At 34.6% G+C, this 13,573-nt stretch overlaps 1 pseudogene; it reads right to left on the bottom strand.

Annotated features, from left to right (window-relative positions):
- Positions 1–530: 530 nt before the first annotated feature.
- On the bottom strand, positions 531–13,373 carry LOC134229012 (glutamate--cysteine ligase catalytic subunit-like; annotated as a pseudogene).
- Positions 13,374–13,573: the final 200 nt, after the last annotated feature.

Here is a 13,573-nt window from a genome sequence, read left to right as displayed (position 1 = left end):
ATTCCCTAAAAATGAGATTGAGATAACCAATTATCTCAATTTATCTTATTAATGCTCAGTGAGATTTCAGGTTGAGATTTTAAAATTTCCTTCATATTATGGCTAAATGTTATAATTTACTGTATGTGTAAATAATCTGGTGTATTCAAAATTTAGTGTAATCACTGGATAAAGAGTTGTTGGCGTATCATAAATTAGTGCTACACATGTCCGTTCAGTGTATTGTTCATGTATATGTAAATAATTTATTAGCAGTATTCATGTATTAGCACATTTTTGTGTGTGCCAAAGCCGCTAAAATATGAAGCCCACTTTTTAAAGTATACATACAGTAGTTGGAATATGTAGATTCTCTTGATATATTACACAAAAGCTCAATGAGATATCAGATTGAGATGTAATGATTCTCTAGATATATTTACCTGAGGCTCAGTGAGATACCAGGTTGAGATATACAGATGTTCCATTAATTAACCTGAGGCTCAATAAGATATCAGATTGAAATGTAAAGATTCTCTAAATGTCTTTACCTGAGGCTCGATGAGATATCAGGTTGAGATAGTTCAATATTGTGCATCTTGTGTCCACATCTAAATCTTGATCCTCCATGCTGTTTAAGTAGCCATGAATCAAAGGAATCATTCCAGGGAAGTCAGCCTAAAATCAGGTTCAAACTCAATCATTCAAAGAGGCACACAAATGCATAGGTATAATCATAAGCATATTTTCTACATTTACTGAAGAGATATCAGTATAAGATGGACTTAACAAAGCAGGCTTACGCTGCCATTGATGATTTCGTTTATTGACATTAGTCTACACTGTTCGTCGGTCTTGTTGGTACACTTTGAATCAGCACAGTACTCGGGCATACACTTAGTGAACTCCTCTGGGGTACAGTCTACAGAAATAAAAGGTTTTTTTATTTTCTACGAATTCTGTCTTATAAAACAAAGATTAAATTTCAACTGAAAATCCCTAACAAGGAACTTGATTATACTGTAAATGTATTATATTTAGCGTGTACGATATTTGGCGGAAATTGACTTTTGAATAAGATTAAGTTAGCGTAGATTTGATTTAGCGCATTTCTTTATTTTCTTATTTATGTGTATATGTGCAAGACATTTAGCATTGTACTTGATTTGCTGCTTTCCGCCAAAGCCGCTAAAAAGAATACACAGTCAAATGTAATATGTTTACAGTATTCAGATGTACAAACCTGTGAAGATTTCCTTGCGGAAGTAAAACTGATCATTGAGCACAGCATCTCTATTGTGAGCAGTCTTCATGTTTTCATCTACCTATATAATGTGTAAAATACATGTACACAGTTGTGCTTAATTCATGCTTATCTGGCCCCTTCTTGTAGAAATACTAATCAATACCAGGGTAATGCATAAATAACTAAATAAAGGGGAACCTTAAAGACCTGATAAAGGGCAGATTATCAAGTACAAACTGCCCCAACCCAGGTTATATAGTATAACTGGGTAGCTATTAAATTCTTTCTTTAAAGATTTCATAACTTACTTTAGATATTGGGATAACAAAGCTAAGTCCGTAGGTTAAGATGACCCGCGTCAGTAAGACTATAAACACAGTGTAAGCAGCATTCTCAAAGTCCGACAGCTGAACCTATAACACACAACATTCATAATTAGCTGGATTAGTTGTCATTCCATAGCAGTCTCCATTTTAAATAATTGTATTTACTGAAAAGGACTTAATGCTATCATCATGCTTCACACTCGTGAAAATATCAAACAAATCCTATCCACTAATATTAATTTTCATTTATGACATTCATATTTCTTTCATTTTCAACTTTCAACAACAAGAGTTTCAAAGTCCTTGACCTTCATTTCTTCAAACAGATCAGATGCAAACTAAAATTCTTTTCTTACATTTTTGCCATCATTTCAGTCAAACAAAAGAATCCTGGATTGTGGGGAAATTTGCTTCATGTAAATATATGACACATAGAATGATTGTATCGATATTGTCTTACCTCCATTGGTCTGAATTCTACCCTCCACCCAATGTTACTGTTGGGAGGGGGAGGTTTAAAACGCATGGTCTGCCAATTGGTTGACTGGATGTTCTAAAATTACAAAAAAAAACCCAATAACTATCAACTGGACAAAGTGACATTACACTACAGCCTCAAACCACAGGTTCTGTCGGGGGATATTAGGACCTTCTAGAGTGTGATTTTAGGTGATTTGAGGTGATTTTAGCAAGAGTTATTACACATGACCGCCATATTGTAGGTCAACATTCCCAGATCCCTTCATTATTCAACCAAGTTCAATTTGTTAAAATCATGGCTGCATCCACCCCCCCCCCCACCCCAATAATTTTCCCGATTATAGAATACTATAGAAAAGGTAGCTTGTTTTTGTGTATCAAGGAGTTTTTGGTAGTAAATATTGCCCCCAAACTGAAAATGTTTGGCTGTATGTAACCCCCCCCCCCAAAAAACCCCTGAAATTGCTTCCTATGGGGCTGATACTGGTTACTGAGGTAAAGATAACATATTTTCTTATGAATATTCATTTGTTAAGGCCCCCCATTGATTTATGATTTTAATATTGTAAATATTTTCTCCCATATATTTCTGGCATGCATGTTTAAAATTGGTTGCTCCAAAGAAGAAATTTCACTACTTTGCTCTACAAGATGGTGGCTAAGGGGAATAACTCTGAGGCAAAATACATCAAGAAAACCTTTTACATTGGCAAGCCACAATATCTTAAGTCAGATTGGTCTTAAAATACTCAAAACATTTTTTTATAAAGGATACTAAAAGACAAAACACACTACTCAATACAAGTATTGGATAATTAAAGCCTTCTGCCTGCAACAAATACCATACTTCAGCAACTGAAGTTCTGTTACGGACATTATTAACATACTGCTATACCTCAAAATGGTCTGTATCCTTCTCATCGTCCTGATTTACTTTTTCACTGAATAAGGAGACCGGGTCCCGGATAAACAGGTGAGCTATGTGTTTAGAGAGAGGTTCATCTACATCTGTAAAACAGACCAAGTGTTCACAGGTACACAATGTTGTAAACAGATTCAGGTGATTGATGCAAATAAGGACATTATTAAACATAATGCACTCCCAGGTTAACAACGATGTTTTAATGAAAGATAAAATGAGCAAGCTCACATACCCCACAATTGCCAGGAAAAATCAAAGGAATCCAAATTTCCTGGTAATATGCACATCTACACATTGTGTCCTAAATATCTGCAAAGTTTGATGAAACATTGTGCAGCTCTTTAAGAGAAGTTGCACTGACAATCTGTTCATTTCTATATTCAAGGTATGGCCATAAATCTAAGTCGAAAAGTGCCGAATTTCCAGAAAAATACAGGAATTAGAATTTCCTGGTAATATGCACATATACACACTGTGTACTAAATATCTGCAAAGTTTTAGCAAATTCTGTGCAGCGGTTTAGAGGAGTTGGCTGACAATCTGTTCAGCTCTATATTCAATGTATGGCCAAAAATCTACGTTGAAAAGTGTGGAAATTCCCAGAAAAAATAAAGGAATTAGAATTTCCTGGTAATATGCACATCTAAACATTGTGTCCTAAATAAATGCAAAGTTTGACTATTCTGTGCCCCAGTTTATGAGTCGGCTGACAAACTGTTCATCTCTTATTCAAGGTATGGCCAAAAATCTCAGTTGAAAAGTGCGGAAATTCCCAGAACTAATAAAGGAATTAGAATTTATGAGTGCCTATGCACATCTAAACATTGTGTCCTAAATATCTGCAAAGTTTAACGAAATTCTGTGCAGCGGTTTATGAGTAGTTGCGCTGACAAAAAACAGGACTGACGGACTGACTGACTGACAAACGGGTCAAAAACATACCTCCCGCAACTTGTTGTGCGGGGTATAAAATCAAAATGGTTCATAAATTTTAAATTTAAGGAAAGTTTGTTAAATAGTCACACTCTTAAAATATTTCTTGTTATCGTAGAACATAAAATTTAATGGATGTTAAAATAAATATTTTTGCCCATAAGGAAGTTACAATTCACTTAGTTGACAAACCTACCTGCTGCTCGGAGTTCTTTGTAAATATCGTGATCATACACCAGGTCAATATCATTACTACATCTGTAACAGGGCGATAAGTAACTGTCTATGGAGTCATAACGAGATTTGTTGATCACAAACCTGTCGTTCTTTAATGGCTGAAAAAAGCAAAAATTAAAAAAAAAATAGTACTTGTATTTCATAAACAGTGATACCATAAATAAATCTAGGTGAATAACTGATGTTTTAATAAAAGTAACAAGTAGAAGTTCTGCTCGACAAGCGACTCAGGAAAAAAATGGGATATTTTGACCTTATTCTGAAATAATCTAAAGATATAATCCTTATTATGATGAATGATACTCACTTTTTCTCCCCTTTCTTCATCTGTGCGATCGTACATGTACGTGAGATGACCGTCCATCTGCTTTATCGAATATCTGCCAAGTGACTATTTTATTTAAATGCTGCTGCACTCAGGGCCAGCTATCAATAAAAAAATGGATGTCATTTCTTTCTTGCAAGCATAATGAACATTGATATGTAACAACTATTCTGGCTCTACTTATGCTAGTTTTTTTTTTTTTAAGTTACCTTCACTTAAGATGTATTTAAGAAATGAAGTTCTATTACATTACACTGTATTGGAGAGGAGATTTCATCAATGTTTTGTAGATGAAACTTTTCACTCAATATAAATTGTAATGTCTACTATTTTTTCACTCAAGGACTGATAACTATTGCAGGAAAAAATGCTCACCAAAGGGGTTTAAAATACTGTAAAATAAGAAAATTTGGCATATACGTATTTTAGCGCAAACACAAATGGGAATGTATTAGTGCAAATAAATTTTAGCGCTTGCACTTTTACCAAATATATGTGATATTTTTTTTTATCACACACCCGTATTTGACTTTTTGGTTAGTCAAGCACGGAACATATAAGTACTCCCGTATATCAGTAAAGATTCGTTAATTTTACCATGGTACGTGTTGCTATCACATGGACGTGGCACAATGTTAAATATTAATTTTTTTATTTCTATTTTCTATTAAAAGAAATGGAGTATTTACTCATTTAAATCATATCAAAACAATGCATGCATCGACAGAAAATTACTTCGATAAAACGGTAATCCTAATCAGGTATTGTCTGCAAGCTCAATTGCCATGCTTGATTGCAATGTTTACCTCGAGGCGATAGATGATTGACACGCCGAGAAGCCAAACTTCGAAGGTGTTAATGATAATAATCGGGTAGCAACTACTGGGGTAACAATAGTTTAATTAAATTATAATTTGACAGAACTTTCTGTCTTCCGAACAGCGCTAGTGTGTATATAAAATCCAATGACCCTTCGACATTACGTAATCGCGCGTTCCTTTTTGCATGTACTTATGTAAAAGCTTTGAACACACACAAAAAATGATATTTAGAAATCCTTTAGCGCACAATAAATTTTAGCGCTCTGGGGCTCTTGTGCCAAAGGCGCTAAAATAAGTAGTGCGCCAAATATTCTCGTTTTACAGTAACAAGAAATATGAAAACAGAGAAATATAGTTCCCAGTCACTCAACTGTGTAAAACCAAACAGATAATGAATTCTATAAAGTTAATATAATTAATACAGAGCTATAATTGATAAATAACTAAAAAATTCATGCTGATACAACAAAGAAGAGCTTAAAAAATTATTTTAAAAAAATGTATAATTATAAGAGAAAATTAATTTTTATCATAAGACAACTCATACCAGGATCTGGATAATTAGATAAACCTTACCATGATAGGTCATACGGGATCTAGATTATTAGATAAACCTTACCATGATAGGACATACGGGATCTAGATAACTATAAAAAGCCTTACCATGATAGGACATACGGGATCTAGATAACTATAAAAAGCCTTACCATGATAGGACATACGGGATCTAGTTAACTATAAAAAGCCTTACCAAGATAGGACATACGGGATCTAGATAACTATAAAAAGCCTTACCATGATAGGACATACGGGATCTAGATAACTATAAAAAGCCTTACCATGATAGGACAGAGAGGATCTGGATAACTATATAAGCCTTACCATGATAGGACAGAGAGGAGCCAGGTCGTCGTAGAGTTTCCGGGCCTCAGTGATGTTACAGGCCTGAAAGGTGACCTGGAGACAGCTGCAGCCCATACCGAACCCCATACAGTCCATGTAGATGTGGTCCGGCTTAGCCCCCGCCTGACTCTCCCCATCATCCCCCAGGGCCGCAAAATCATCCAGGTACGGCGACTTGGTAAACTTATCCTTGTAAACTGTAGGAAGTATTCAGGTATTAATATTGATTCCTATTTGTATATAGTTAGTTGTATGCTATACATCACTATGTTCTGTCATATCCAAAAAGTATATAATGAATATAAACACACACTAAGTGCATGGTTAAGAATGAGCAAGGCTGCCTCTTCCAGTATTCAGAATTCAAGGGCTCTGATTGTAAGGTCGACTTAAGAGTAAGTTCTAATCAGCTGAGTACGGTATACTTGTATATTTTACAAGACTTTCGACATTTTGGACCACCTGGTTAAGTGTTATGTTTCTGGGCAACGCTCTTTTATTTTACATTCTACTGAGAGAAGTTTCTCCCCATTGCTATTTACCTAATGATACATTGAAAAATGTAAGAGGTTAAAGGTTGGTAAAATGTTGAAAAGTGATCAAACTCTAAGGTCAAGCAGTCAAATATGTTGGTACCCAAGGAAAGGTAATGTCACAAAAATCTTTGCTCTAACCCATTAAAATATATGGAAGGTTTCAGTTTTTACAAGCAAACAGACAGTTGGACTACAGAGCAAAGTTTTCATGAATATGTGATGAAGATTTTTTAATTTCCACTTAATATCCCTGGATTGCTTTATATAACTTAATTCACTCGAGGTCATGAGGAAAGTAATTCTAGTATTATTTGGAAAATGATTGCTAGAAGTAAATGTGTTTAATCAATGGGTATTAAATAAACTTTTGTGATATTTTAAAAATCTTCCAACTGCCCTTTTATAGCACACTGAAAACAGAAGCCTTAAAATTAATCCTAGTGGCTAAATATTTACTGACTGACTTAGAAACTAAGTCCCGAGTCAATACGCATACTTTGGTCCCCCTTTCTGTACTGACCAGCAGCTTGTCCTGACATAAATTTAAATGACAAGACATAAGCTTCGTATGAACTGAAAATCACCTGGAATGTTTATTGCAACTTTTTTGTTTCTTCTCTGTCTTATGTTCCTGGTCAAGGTTCTGAAATGATGTAAACAATCTTTATTTCAAACTCCTTTTTAAATGGTGCTTTGTGTTTTCTTAATATTAGTACTTCAGTTGAAAACTTTTCTAATATGAATTTTTGTTGTTGTATAAAATTCATTATTTTTTATTGTGTATCATGCACCAATCCATTAATATTTTGTTTTTAACATTACTTAAATCGTGGATGTCCAGGAAAAATGGCTTCATCTGGGAAAAAAAGTGAGTGTGACGCTCCGCTGTTTGGTGTGGGCGTGTGTTCCGGATCAGTGAACCCTGGACAGCCAGTTCTACAGACCAATACAAAATATTTAGTTCTATTACCACTTCAAATACAAGTAAATAAGGCACAGAAATTCTGTTCAAAAGAAACAAAGTTGAAAAATTTCTCCTCTTTGGTTCTGAATTATAATTTTATACACTAAATGTATAAATATACTCAAGAAAAGTTCTTTCTAAAAAAATTGGATGCAGTTTTGTAGTAAAAATACAATAATAAAAAAGAGGCCCGAGGGTCTGAGTGACTACAGTCCTTCATCAATAGATTCGTTTCCCTATTCTTTCCTACATAAAACTTTGAAGGGGAAGGGGGGGTGGTTATGATTTGAACAAACTTGAATCTACACTCTTCTAACTGCTTCCATATAAATATAACTAATCAAGACTTATGAAACTTTCACACTTCAGTTTTCTCATCTTTTCTGGCCCCAAGGTTCAAGAAAATTCCTGAATTCTTAATTCTTACCTTGGATAGGAGGTCAGAGAGAGGGGGACAATATCCTCACCACACCATTTCTGAATCTCCTCCCTCCTACAGAGAAAAAAAATCCAAATGAAATTATCTTACTTCTAATAAAAAATTTTACTTGTGTATAATACTGCTTTCTTTTCTTTCAAACAACAGAGTGAATAATCAATGTTTTGATGCCCTTATTCTGGCCCCACCTGAGTCTCATGTTGGATTCCACCACATTGAAGTGAGCCATCATTCCCCCATAGGGTTTCCCCGGGGTCCCCTCCACCATATAATTGGCATACTCTGGTCGCCATGTGGTTGGATGGTTCCTGTAATTGAAATTTTTATTGAAATACTGTAGACGTACTTTTTTCCACGGGGTCATAATTCCGCGGAATATTAATTTCTGTTTAATCCGCGTGTAGAAAATGACACGGATTTCCAAGACTGTCACTATATATCATGTACATTTATATCTAGTACGCTTGGACAAATTTCCGCGGAAAATTTGTGACCGCGTACATAGCGTTAATTAATACCACGCGGAAAAAAGTACTTCTACTGTGAGTAGTATCAACATACACATTTTGGCACTATTACTTTTGTTTTGATACAGAAAACTTTCATATTTCTTACATCTACTTTTAAAAGACACCTCCTAAGGACACCTATGTAGATCGTCAAATTTTACTGTACATCAATAAGTTTTATGAATTACAGGCCAGATTTAAATGGCTCTTAATTTCCTTCAGTGATCCACTGAAAACGTCTCTTTTAAATTTTCAATAAAAGTTCAACTCAGAATCAGACACCTTTAACGTGAATGAGACTCCACATTAATTGTATACGAGGTGTCATGCTGCTATAATGAAAAAAAAGAGATAGTTTCTAATTTACAGGTATATAAAAAATGAATATATGATTTGAATTTTAAAAGACAGGTAAATGTTAGTATTGATGAAATTTTTATAAATAAAAGCCTCTAAATAATGTTATGACAATTCACTGTTTCAGGACAAGTATAATGCAGAAAGGACTTAAAACTCAATACAATATACATTTTATTGTACATGTATAAATAAAACCATGATCTTGGACACATTTCTGAAATATTTCCTCTTGACTTGAACAAAAATTATAAGATTAATTATTTGTGGAATGTCTGTCTACTTTTTCACACTGTGTTCATATTTTGCTAGAGGCTTTGAGGAATATAATCACCAGAATTCTGCTGAATCACCATGAGTTAACAAATCTTGAGAGAGAGAGAGAGATCAAACTTAAAACATCATTTTGCATATACATGTATACATGTATACTGACAATTTAACTCATTTTTATCAACAGGATATTATTTGTGGACCATAAAAAACAAAGTTCAGTGATTTTCATCCTTCTTCATTGTGTAAATTTAAACACAACTAAAAGACCTAAAGTGGGAATGGAAGCCTGCTGTATCCACACATGTTAGAGATTGTTTGACAATCCCAAAACAAGGTCATTTGAGGGTCATAAAATATCAGAGTGTAAAAATGTTCAAATTGTTGATTTTTTGTCAATTTGCCTGTTTTAACTTTTAAATGGGTTGAGTAGGAGGTTTATAGGTATATGCTCCACTTCAGAACTGATGTCATGAACCACCGGGGCTTTTCTGAGCCAAAGTGTTATTTTGACTTAAGGCTTGTTTACTTCTGCATTACTTTTAATTTATTTTTTCCTAAAACACTAGAAATATTATTTCAAATTTTTGAGAAAATAACCTTGTTTTCTTTATTTTGTGAGCAAATTTACTATGTTGAGCTGATACACTTTGGTTTGTGTGGGGTTTTTTACTCAAGCCCTAGAGGGGCTTGAGTTATCTCAATCGATGCTAGGTCATCGATTTACTCAGTTTAAATACACGAAAAGATATTATTTTTGTAGATTAAAATATTTCTAGAAATAAAAATGAAGCTTATCTTGAAAAAGTCTGTATTTTCAAAGATATTAAGCGTTAAATGTCGGATTCTATTCTATGGCGAATAAACAATGAGTGAAGCTCCGCAGCCGCAACAGTTTCTATACAGAGATTTCGCGCTTTCCTTTGCGTAGGAATCTCAGGTAACTTTTACAGTTGCCAACAAAGCATCATCGGACGAGTCCACTGTTTATTCTGAAAGGTGACGCAGGTTACCCCATCGTTAACAAAGTCTACTATGCATGGCCAGAAAATGTATGGTTGTACCCCCCATACTGATATTGCTTTTCATGGACCTGAAAATGATGTCCATGTGCATTTTGAGTGATAGTAAGATAATAGCACAAAATAAATGATAAATTCTTCCTCATACTTTTTTTTTATTTAAAAAAATGGTACCAGTTATCTTCAGCTTTGGTAACGGAACCTATATATAACGTCTTTAGATTCGTACGGGATATATATTAGACATGCAACTCAGCTAGATGAACCTGTAGTCATGTGGATTTTTTTTAGCACGCAGCCTTCTCCCCCCTTCCACGTTGAAAAACGTTTCTACCTATTTGGATTGATTTATATTAAATGTTGTGATGTACGTCATTAAGCAAAAATACAAAAAAAAAAACAAAAAAACGTAATAATCAGATAATATATAGTTTGAAGTACATGTATATCAACATAAAAAAAAATATTTTATTAAATTAAGAAACAGTCACTATACTCTATAAAATATTCCTGAAAGTGAGTAACGTAAATTCATCTTAAAAAGTAGTACGATTATTTATATTTATTCTAATTAAATTCAAAATATGAATTTGTTTCATGTACATGTATTTTATTCAACAGAAGATTGAACTCAATAGCCCTCATCTTATACCATATAAGATATAAATGACACTTCCTAGTTTACTTTCTACAGCTTGAGTATCTCTGACGTTTTGTCAGTATATACTTGTTTGTGTTTGTTTGTTGAATCTTAAGATGGTACATTGATTTATTGATCATGATTATACAGTCCTGATTCAAGTTAGTACTCATCATTTATTTAGTTTGAGTGTCAAAAAGCAAGAAAGTTATTGAGACTTTAGTTTTAGCCAATCAGAGCCAAGCGCACGTGAATGCGCGTGAGATCTTGCTTTTTTGACCATGTCATCATGTCTATACTTCTAAAATATACCAATATAATGAGTTTCATACTTAGGGTCAGTGTGTCATACTTAGTGTTAGTGTGTCATACTTAGGGTTAGTGTGTCATACTTAGGGTCAGTGTGTCATACTTAGTGTTAGTGTGTCATACCTAGGGTCAGCGTGTCATACTTAGGGTCAGTGTGCCATTATTAGGGTTAGTGTGTCATACTTAATGTTAGTGTGTCATACTTAGGGTCAGTGTGTCATACTTAAGGTTAGTGTGTTATACTTAGGGTCAGTGTGTCATATTAGTGTAAGTGTGTCATACCTAGGGTCAGTGTGACATTCTTAGGGTCAGTGCATCATAATTAGGGTCAGTGTGTCATACTTAGAGTCAGTGTGTCATACTTAGAGTCAGTGTGTCATACTTAGAGTCAGTGTGTCATACTTAGAGTCAGTGTGTCATACTTAGTGTCAGTGTGTCATACTTAGTGTCAGTGTGTCATACTTAGTGTCAGTGTGTCATACTTAGGGTCAGTGTGTCATACTTGGGGTCAGTGTGTCATACTTAGTGTTAGTGTGTCTTACTTAGTGTTAGTGTGTAATACTTAAGGTTAGTGTGTCATACTTAGGGTCAGTGTGTCATACTTAGTGTTAGTGTGTCTTACTTAGTGTTAGTGTGTCATACTCCATGTTAGTGTGTCATACTTAGGGTCAGTGTGTCATACTTAGGGTCAGTGTGTCATACTTAGGGTTAATGTCTCATACTTAGAATCAGTGTTATACTTAGGGTTAGTGTGTCAAATTTAGTGTCAGTGTGTCATACTTAGGGTCAGTGTGTCATACTTAGGGTCAGTGTGTCATACGTAGTGTTAGTGTGTCATACTTAGGGTGAGTGTGTCATACTTAGGGTGAGTGTTATACTTAGTGTTAGTGTGACATACTTAGTGTTAGTGTGTCATACTTAGGGTTAGTGTGTCATACTTAGGGTCAGTGTGTCATACTTAGTGTTAGTGTGTCATACTTAGTGTTAGTGTGTCATACTTAGTGTTAGTGTGTCATACTTAGTGTTAGTGTGTCATACTTAGGGTCAGTGTGTTATACTTAGTGTCAGTGTGTCATACTTAGGGTTAGTGTGTCATACTTTGGGTCAGTGTGTCATACTTAGGGTTAATGTCTCATACTTAGAATCAGTTTTACTTAGGGTTAGTGTGTCAAATTTAGTGTCAGTGTGTCATACTTAGATTCAGTGTGTCATACTTAAGGTTAGTGTGTCATACTTAGTGTTAGTGTGTCATACTTAGGGTGAGTGTTATACTTAGTGTTAGTGTGTCATACTTAGTGTTAGTGTGTCATACTTAGGGTGAGTGTTATACTTAGTGTTAGTGTGTCATACTTAAGGTTAGTGTGTCATACTTAGGGTTAGTGTGTCATACATAAGGTTAGTGTGTCATACTTAGTGTTAGTGTGTCATACTTAGGGTCAGTGTGTTATACTTAGTGTCAGTGTGTCATACTTAGGGTTAGTGTGTCATACTTTGGGTCAGTGTGTCATACTTAGGGTTAATGTCTCATACTTAGAATCAGTGGTATACTTAGGGTTAGTGTGTCAAATTTAGTGTCAGTGTGTCATACTTAGGGTCAGTGTGTCATACTTAAGGTTAGTGTGTCATACTTAGTGTTAGTGTGTCATACTTAGGGTGAGTGTTATACATAGTGTTAGTGTGTCATACTTAGTGTTAGTGTGTCATACTTGGGGTCAGTGTGTCATACTTAGTGTTAGTGTGTCATACTTAGTGTCAGTGTGTCATACTTAGGGTTAGTGTGTCATACTTAGTGTCAGTATGTCATACTTAGTGTCAGTGTGTCATACTTAAAGTTAGTTTATCATACTTATTGTTAATGTGTCATACTTAGGGTCAGTGTGTCATACTTAGGGTCAGTATGTCATACTTAAGGTTAGAATGTCATACTTAGGGTCAGTGTGTTAACTGTTATACTTAGTGTCAGTGTGTCATACTTTGTGTAAGTGTGTCATACTTTGGGTCAGTGTGTCATACTTAGGGTTAGCGTGCTCTGCCTTTTGTAATTCCTTCAGGATTGGTTCAGCAGTCAGGGCCAGCTGAGCTTTCTTCTTCTCTTGACTCACTTTAACCAGCATATACTCCACCTACAAACAAACCAGCAATGTTAGTCAAGGTAATTTACTGTATTCACTTCATTAAAAAAAAAACCGTGTGAAATGGTATGGAAATGGTCCTTCTTTTCAAGCTTTATAATCACATTTTACTATTTTTTATCTAAAATAAAAATAAAAATGATAAAAGTCATGCATGAAAAAAATAGACTGTATTTCCTCAATACCTACATGTATTTTTCTATCCTTTTTTAACATACCT

Source organism: Saccostrea cucullata, unplaced genomic scaffold (assembly GCF_032062105.1).
Source record: "Saccostrea cucullata isolate Sc308-1 unplaced genomic scaffold, CSIRO_AGI_Scuc_v1 ctg14478, whole genome shotgun sequence".
Lineage (NCBI taxonomy): Eukaryota > Metazoa > Mollusca > Bivalvia > Ostreida > Ostreidae > Saccostrea > Saccostrea cuccullata.
Note: the sequence above shows the minus strand (reverse complement) of the source record. Positions and strands in the feature narration are given on the sequence as shown.